The sequence below is a fragment of the Balaenoptera borealis genome (assembly GCF_965194805.1).
Source record: "Balaenoptera borealis genome assembly, chromosome: 3".
NCBI classification, from domain to species: Eukaryota; Metazoa; Chordata; class Mammalia; order Artiodactyla; family Balaenopteridae; genus Balaenoptera; species Balaenoptera borealis.
The window spans coordinates 32,423,623-32,432,788 of record NC_138866.1 but is presented as its reverse complement, the minus strand read 5'-3'; the positions used below and the strand labels follow the sequence as shown (position 1 = coordinate 32,432,788).

At 47.5% G+C, this 9,166-nt stretch overlaps 1 pseudogene across 1 annotated transcript; it reads right to left on the bottom strand.

The window, feature by feature from the left end:
- Nucleotides 1–1,192: 1,192 nt before the first annotated feature.
- Nucleotides 1,193–8,804, bottom strand: LOC309625217 (large ribosomal subunit protein eL21 pseudogene; annotated as a pseudogene). Its single transcript has one exon. The product of its transcript is annotated as a large ribosomal subunit protein eL21 pseudogene (transcript).
- Nucleotides 8,805–9,166: the final 362 nt, after the last annotated feature.

The following is a 9,166-nucleotide window of genomic DNA, read 5'->3' as shown; positions in this document are numbered from 1 at the left end:
TGGAGGTTTGGTCAGCCTGAGCCATAGCACACACGGCTCCCTCTGAGTTCTCGGATACAATGAGCAAGACTAAAGTTGGCTCAGAAAAGGGACAGAAGATGACTTGGGGTTAGTTTTTCCTTTTTTAAATGTTATACAAGTGCAGAGAGTTGGCTGCCATCCCCCTCTCAAACCATCAGCAGAGCTTGACCTTGGCCAAGATTTTGCCTCATCCTCTCGGCATTTTAGCATCGAGTTGCGTTTCAGCCATGGAATGCTTAACCAAAAGCACATGCTGTAGTGGTAGTTTCCAAAGAGCAAGGTTTTGCAGAAAGTCCGCAGCGTGCTGTTTTCTCAAAACAACAGTTTTCTCCGAACCGCCAACCCAATAAACCCCCAAATGGTGATTCTTTGGTTTATTTGTACACAAAGGCTGGGATTTTTGTTGCTGTTAATAATACTTTATTGGAGTACAATATAATGAACATACAATAAAGTGTACAAATTTTAAAAGTACAGCTCAGTGAATTTTTACAAATGTATACACCCGTGTAATTATTAAGGGCTGGAGTTTTTTATATTACATGAAACATACATCCTGATGATGTACAGCTTGGGGTTGGGAGGTTGTCCGTTCATCTAACTGAGCAGATTACTGTAACACAGCAAATCCAGGTCAAAATGTGATAACATTTGGTGGTCTGAGTCCAGGCAGTTTGCCCTTTTGTCACACCTAGGGGACTCGGGTGCTGCAAAGCTTCGTGATGTTTGTTTTTAACAAGTTACTTTTAAGAATAGGTAATATGTGCACATAGTACAAAATTTCTTTTTAAATGTATAATGAAAAAGGAATCTCCTCCCCAGTCCTTTCCCTCCCTGACAATAACTACTGTTACTGTTACTTGTGCATTGTGCGTCCTTCAGAGAGAGACAGAGACAGAATGTGAATGTGTGTGGGTTTTTTGGGTTTTTTTTTAAGTCTCAGGTTTCTTCTTTGATTGCTAAACAAGAATTTCTCTGCCCTTCTCCCCATACTCTAGGCTCTAGTCTAGGGCATTTGTGCAGAAACTTGGATCCTGCAGCCTCAGTAGGATTAATCCTATTTGTCTTGTACTGTAAAGTTCATACTCTGGATCTGTCATCTGGCTCCAAAGTCCATGGTTCTCACAGGATTGGCCATGAGTTGATAATTGTCTAGGCTGGGTTTTTTGGATTTTTTTTCACAGTCCAGGTCTTTTATTTTCTTTACACCCATCATGCCATGAATTCATAGGGAATGGGCTCCAACAGTTCAGGCTCCTTTCCATCGGTTCTCACGAAGTGTGCTTCTCTGGGTGGCGCAGGCTGGTGCTCCAGTTGAACCCAAGTACCTTTCTCTTTGGCTTCCTTCTTTTTCTGATCATTTTCCTTCACCCATTTCAGGAAGCTATCTCGCCTCTTAGAGTGCTTAATATGCTCAATAAGCACATTAATTCTCTTGGCAAGAATCTTGCCCTTAACTTGTTTGTTTACAATGATGCCAACGGCATGCTGGGTAACATTGTAGACTCTCCCAGTTTTGCCATGGTAACGTTTGTGGGGCATTCCTTTTTGAACAGTGCCCATTCCCTTGATATCTACAATATCACCTTTCTTATGGATTCGCATGCATGTGGCCAAAGGAGCAACTTCATGTTTTCTAAAAGGCCTAGAGAACATGTAGCGGGTGCCCCTCCTCTTTCCCTTTGTGTTGATCATTTTGGCGAATTACTGGAAGATGGCCGTTCCGGCCGAAAAGAAGTAGGCTGGGTTTTTTACATTAGGCTTTCTACTTCTTTTAATATATATTTGAAATTTTCTGTAATAAATTTTTTTTAAATTATTTCTTTAGCAGTAGCTCCTGCAACACACCTATCTGTTTAAGTTTTGCATTTGTTTTAAAGTAAGGTTTAAATTGCAACCTAAAAGCAAACCATAGATGGATCTCTAGATAGTCCCATCCTCCACCCCCTACATCCATCCAAATCAGTCATTCAAAATTCCAAAGTTACAAACATGAACCAGGATGATTATTCACCTTCAAAAGCCATCCTTCTTTTTAAACATAAGGTTGACCTCAAATTTATTTTGAAAAGCCAACTTCTCTGGCAGGCAAAATTTCATTTGATCTGTACACTAAGTTTCTCAAGAATGTAAATCGCATGCAAAGCAGAGGACTTATATTCAGCCTTGAGAAGTAGTTTATACAATATATGGGCTGAAGAGCCAGAGAAAGAAGAACCTCTCAGACCCACCCTCTCAGCTGGGGAGAAAACATAGCTTGCATGGTTTGGCCGCATCTCCTAGCGGCCACCTTATTTTGTACTCCTCTGTGACAGGTGGATGAGGGGTCAGGTCTTCTCCAGATCAGAGATTCCCAAAAGATAGCAGCCTGGGGAAAGGTTTTCCAATTCAAATCCCATATGGTTTCCCTAGGGCCATTTTATCCTTGATGTCCTTTCATGCTCTCTACTTTGTCTTGCTGTAATCTAATCACCCAAGGCCTCTCCAGTTATCATTAAGTATATTCCCACTGGTCAGGGAGCTCCCTTTGAGCATCCCTTTAGAGCAGCTGTCACATTTGAGCAGCATCTGTTTTCTGACAAGCTTGAAGACAGAATGAAGGAAGTCACTGAGTCTTTCCCAGTGGAAGTGCATGACACAAGTAACCATTGGGACTGCGATAGGATGCTGTGAGTTGAGTGGCCTGGCAGCTCATGTGTGCAGGGAGAGGTGGGTGATTCCTAGATGGGGCAGTGGATCTTCATGGTCTCAGCCCTGTGGTCCATGCAGGGTCCTAACGCTGGAATGGTTCCCTAAGCCTTTGGCTCCAGCTTTTTCTGGGCAGGGAAACAGAACGAGGCAAAATGCCTGGTGTGTTTTAAATAGATTCTGCTTGCTGCAGCCAATAAGCCCAACAGCTTGGGAGGTGAGTGACCCTTCCTGAGAGATTTCTGTTGCACCATTTCTCCGGCCTCCAGCCCCGCAAGTGCCGACCATCCCCTCCCCTCCTGCTCCTCCCCTCTGACCTAACTCCCTTGCTCTCTGGATGGTTTCTGTTCAGGCCTTTCTGGTTTTAGTATTTATTACACATTTATTGGTCTTCGCTCTCTGCTTTTTCTTTCCCTGAAGCTGCTTTTCCTCACGCGCTGTATCTTTTCATCTCTTGGAGTCTTGTTTCCGTCCACTCTCTCAAGAGCACATCTCCATCTGCTGCTCCTTGTCTGACTCTGTCATGGCTTCTCAATTGTCCTCTTGCCCCAACCTGGGCTTTATTGACCCTGGAAAGAAAGAATGGAGGGCGGAGGAATCCACCTTGAGCAATCCCATTTGTAGGACAGGTATCGGCTCCAGTCTGGGAAGTGGACCTTAAAGATGGCAGCTGTTTCTGGGCAGGGTGGCAGTGCAGTAGGCAAGCCAAAGGAGGAGGAATCAGAGATGACAGGAGGGGTGGGGTGACCCAGCACCCATCGCCAGTGACAATCAGAAAAGGAGGTGGAAGAGGAAGGCCAGGTGGAAGCTGGATGTCGTGAGGGAAAGCTGAGGAGGAGCTGGCACCGGCGGAGAAAACCAGGGACGTGGGACCCTGCCAGAGATGCTGCAGCCCAGCTCTGCTGAGCAGAGGCAGGCAGAGTGGGCTTGGGGCCAGGAGAAGAGAGCATCTTAGAGACCCTTCCTCCCCACTCTTCTCTGGCCCTTTTGTTTTTCTCTTTCATGTTTCTGTCTTCATGTTATATTAGCAGCAGAAAACAACACAAAACAAAAGGCAGTCTGGGGACTTCCCTGGTGGCGCAGTGGATAAGACTCTGCGCTTCCGATGCAGGGGGCCTGAGTTCGATCCCTGGCCAGGGAACTAGATCCCACATGCATGCTGCAACTAAGAGTTCGCATGCCCCAACTAAGGAGCTGGCGAGCCTCAACTAAGTAGCCCACAAGCTGCAACTAAGGAGCCTGCCTGCTGCAACTAAGACCCATTGCAACTAAATAAATAAAGAAATATTAAAAAGGGGGGAAAAAAAGGCAGTCTGTCTTTGAAAGGGAATGGCGAGATCTGGAGGATTTAAGGCTGGATGCACTTCCGCCTATGCTGAACTCTTAGGCCCTTTGCCTGTCTGGCTGCTGGGGCCATGAAGGCCAGCCCCTTAATGGAGCACCTTGAATAGAGGCCCCGTACCAGCTTGACAGTCCAGCTGGAGTGCCACCAACAGTAGGAGTGGTGGCAGTCCCCAGCAAGGGCAGCCAGCAGTAGTGTGCACCCACAGACCCCCTCCAGGCACACAGAGCAGCCAGGGGAGCAGGGATGTTGGCTAACCCAGCCAGAGGGCTTGGGCTGAGGGGTGGCTTCCAGAGAATGATGCCAGCCCCACCATGGGCTCCTCCCCCGCTAGGAACTAAGCTGCAGAGGGGCCTGTGGTCGAAGAAAGAGAAAGGAAAACTCTTGCTTAAAAAAGTTTTTAATTGAAGAAGTAATAAATGCATGTGGCAAAAAATTCAAAAGGTACAAAAAAAATATGCAGTGAAATCTCCCACTCCCGTTCACCTCGGGCTCCCCTCCTCAGAGGAGTCCCTGGATGTAACAGTTTCTTGAACATTCTTCCAATTTCTCCTCTTGAGTTTGCTGTATTCTGGAAATTTTCAGATTCTTCATGCAGTGGAACATTTTAAATTGTCTGGGTGTATATGTATGTATGTAATATGGGCCGGGGGACCCAATGATAATAAAGAAAATTGTATCTCGGTTTATTGCCAATAATTCTTGCTGGGGCAGGGACTGGTTTAAAAAATTAAAATAAGTAAACAGAATCCTAAAATACCAGCACTAGAAAGGACCTTCCAAATTCTTTTGTACCAAAGATCTTACTTGAAACATAAGTAAGGGGTCCAGATAAGTGACTTTTCCAGGGTCACCAAGCTAGCCTATGGCACACCTAAGACTAAAACCCAGGTTCCCTACCTCCTAGTCATCCCAGTTGCCCAAGAACATACTAAATGCTCTGTCTTTAGGTAGGGGCCTTTGTAAAGGTATGTGATTCAGAAATGGAAGGAAAGACAAATGCTTGGACACAGATTTAGAAATCTCCTCCACTGGACACAAATATAGGGAAAGAAATCAGTAATTCCAGGAAAAACCTGAAGTCCAACTCCAACTGAAAAACGTGTGCGCACACACACACGCACACGCACACTGGCACTGCCAGAAGACAGAAGACGGACGTCCGTAAAGTCTATTGTCTGTCTCTCCTGCTGAGCCCAGCAGAGGCTGTGAGAGGTGGCACGACCCCCCGCTCTGCTGAAGAACCTGCGGCCCTCGGACCCACTGTCACTGGGATGCAGGCAGATGCAGGCATCTTTGGTTGGGCAAGAGGAAGAAATGCCAACCTAGACTAGAGGAAGAGGACAGTCTGTGCAGGGACACGGGGACAGGGATGCCAAGGGAGAGCAGAAGCTGTGCCTCGCCAGGCCACCCCGGAGCCCTGCCACCACTGGCCCCATGAGTACTGGCAGCCCCAACTGTTTCTACCACCTACCAGGATGAAACACCCCAAGATTTATGTGCTGACAAAACGGCAGCATAATTTTTAAAATTCTCTCTGCTTTCACATCAGCTCCAGACACTGTGTACAATTTCAGTGTCCAAGCCAGACTGATGGCCCTTTTGATCTCTTCAGAGGGTGGCTCCAGTGAGAGGGGACATGTATGACTATAAACATTGGCTGTAGAAACCCTCAATTGCTTTGAAATGGTAAATTTCCAGGCAAAGTGGATCTGATGTCACACGCCTCCTGCATTAACAGCTTTTTCTTCCTCTTCAATTAATTTTGGCTGGTAAGGGAGTGGAAATTACACTTCAAAATATATCGATGGGTATTTTCAGCCTTGCTGAGAGCTTCAAATTATATACCAATCCTGGGAACATTCCCTTAGTTTCCACTTCCCAGTTTCTCAAGGAAAATGGAGGTTTCGATTATAGGCACCATTAGATGGAAGGAAATGCAGGGCCAGGACCACGGGTCTCTTTTCAATTCAAATGCTCTCTGGTCTTATCACCTGACCTATTTTTGAGCCAAATTTTGTTCCGGCCCTAGGTGTAGAGGTCCATCCTAACATGTACGAGATGATGAGTTCCTTGATAAAAAGACGAGTATGTCTAACAGCCTGGGTCCAGGGCTTGAATCAGGGCATCTGACAGGCAGGGGGAAAAAAAAGCCAATTCTGTCTCTTCATCTTCACACGAGGGATCCAAAAGTCCTGACCTCTGGTGCACATGGCCTCTCCCCCATGCTTAGGTGCCGGGTACACGGGCAGCCTCCCAGCTACGTCTTTGCCCCAGCTGTGTTCTGGTTTTCTCTTCTCGACCTGACTGGCCTCTTCTGCTTTTCACCAGAGGACCAGACCTGGATTTACAGCTCCCTTCCTTGGCAGACCACAGAGAACTCAAGTTCAATTGAACAAGTCTCCCAAATCTGCTCCTCCTCCTGTGTTCCCCATTTCAGTTAGTGGTTACCTTACACCAAAGCACTTGTCTCCTACGCAAGAAATGTACGTGTTATTCTCAAATCCTTTCTCTCACCTCCGCCTCCAACTGATCCCCAAATCCTTTGAGTCTACCCTCTTTCTCTTCTGCTCCAGTGTTTCTGCCCTAACCCAGGCCCACAGCATTGCTTGCTGGGACTATTGCAAAGTCATTGTAATCCCCCACCACTAGTCTCCAGCCTCTTCACTAAAATTTATAACTGATCATGTCATTCCCTGTTACAAAATCTTGGGTGGCTCTCCATGGCTTACCAGAATAAGTCCAAACTTCTTACAAAAGCATACAAGACATCTGTTAACTGGCCCATCTACCTCTCTAATCTCGTTACCATCACCACTCCCTACCCAGTACACACCAAACCGCTGCCCATTTCCTGTGCTCCCTCCCATACACTTCCACACGTTAGTTCCTTGGTTTGCTCTTCCTCTGTGCAGAATGCCCTTCCACATCTTGTCCACCTGCTTATCCTTAATACTCAGCTCTCAGATGACTTCTTCCTTGTGATGAAGTCCCCTTTGTGTTTGAATAGAGCTCTGTTATACCCTTTTGTGACCATTTGTGCCTATTTCCCCATTATCAGTTACTGGGCTCCTTAGGCGGTGGAATCAGGCTTTGTTCGTTTTTGTATTCCTGGAACCTAGAAGTGCCTGGCATGGTAGGCATTCGAGAAGGAAAGGGAAGACAGGGACTGGAAATACCACCCTAATGGGCAAACAGGCATTGGCTTACCATCTGAGTGGGCTAGCTGGCATTTTAGTGGGACAGAATGGGGAGTAGCAGCAGCCTGCTGCCCTAGATACTTATTCATTCATTTACTCATTGCACAGATACTTAGTGAGAGCTGCCATGATGCCCCATGCTGTGCTAGAATCTGGTGATACACAAAAGAAGGCTGCCAGGCCCAGAGGAACTCCCATTCGAGGGCGAGAGACAGGCATGTAACAGGCAGTGGCCTGACATTTTTGGCCAGCTGGTCTGCTCTGAGGATCTTTGCCACTCAGCTCCACAGAGGCTGTGGAGGAGGGGAAGGGGCGAAGGAGACAGGCAGTGAGATAGGGAGGTCAGGTAGGCCTTGCAAATGGCTCTGCCTCCGGGACCAATTCTGCTGACCAGCTGGCTTTATTTATGCATTTCTCCTCTGTAGGAATTCCTTGCTGTTAAGAAAAAGCATTTGACACATTTCTAATTAGCCCTCAAACTCTGCAATCCTATTATTCCCAAATGTAGCAGCTGGGTCATTTCATGATCAGTAATAACTTTTGTAGTTCCTGCAGTTATTCACCAAATCGGGGTCATTCCTTCCCTGACTTCTGGTGGAACCACAGAGGGTTTTCTCACCCCCTCATCTGGGGCAGCGGGGTTTGGCTCCTGGCCCCATGGTTGGGGGGCCGTCAGCTGCTCCTGCGGAAGCGCTGGGAGGGAACCTGGGTTACTCACTACACCGGCCCACACTGACCCAGATGAGTTGTGCCCTTTCTCTGGGTGCTAGTCCTGCACCATCTCTCAGGTGCTTGACTTAAGACAGAAATGCATGCTGCACTGAGTACCCTGCCCATCTTCTTCCCTCCTTCCTTCCACCAACAAATACTCAATGAGGGACTTCCCTGGTGGCGCAGTGGTTTAGAATCCACCTGCCAATGCAGGGGACATGGGTTCGAGTCCTGGTCCGGGAAGATCCCACATTCCGCTGAGCAACTAAGCCCGTGCACCACAACTACTGAGCCTGCGCTCTAGAGCCTGCGAGCCACAACTACTGAGTCCATGTGCCACAACTACTGAAGTCCGTGCATCTAGAGCCCATGCTCCGCAACAGGAGAAGCCACTGCAATGAGAAGCCCACACACCACAACGACGAGTAGCCCCCGCTTGCTGCAACTAGAGAAAGCCCATGCGCAGAAACGAAGACCCAATGCAGCCAAAAATAAATAAATAAAAATAACAATAAATTTACATTAAAAAAATACTCAATGAGCATGGACTATATACACCAAGCAGTGTTCTAAGCACTGGGGAGATAGGTGAACAAAACATACAAGAACTCCTGCCCTCATGGAGCTTACACTCCAGTGGCAGAAACTGATACAAAAAGCCACGGTTCTCAGACAAACAGAATGATGACTAATAAAGAACTCTCTGAGCTCCTTTCAAAGAGCCAGGTCCTCAACTTGATCTATAATGGTTTGTAGAAACTTAACTTATAAAAAACTTTCCCTTAGATACGCTGGTGCATTAAGTGGGGACAGCTGGCAGTGGGTAGCATACCTGCCACCTGATGGCTGGGTGACCTCTGCAGGCATCAGTCTCTTCATCTGTGAGATGGAGAGGGCCGAGCCTTCCTCACAGGGTCATCGTGAGTATTCTGAGATCGTGTATTGGCACAGTGTCTGTTTCATGGTAAGGTACATTCTGTTCACCATCCCTGGCTCCTCTTTCCTGCTTCGAGCAGACATGGGAGTCTAATCAGTTCCCTTCACCCTCCTTCTGGACCCCTGCTGCAGGTGCAGACAGGACAAGAGGCTCCTGAGGTGACCCAGAGTCTCAAGGGTAATGGGTATGCCGGCGAGAATGGACACCCAGCAGAGGCTGGGGCCGCACACTCTGCCTCTCCCCTCCCCCCCAGCCCCACTGAGCAGC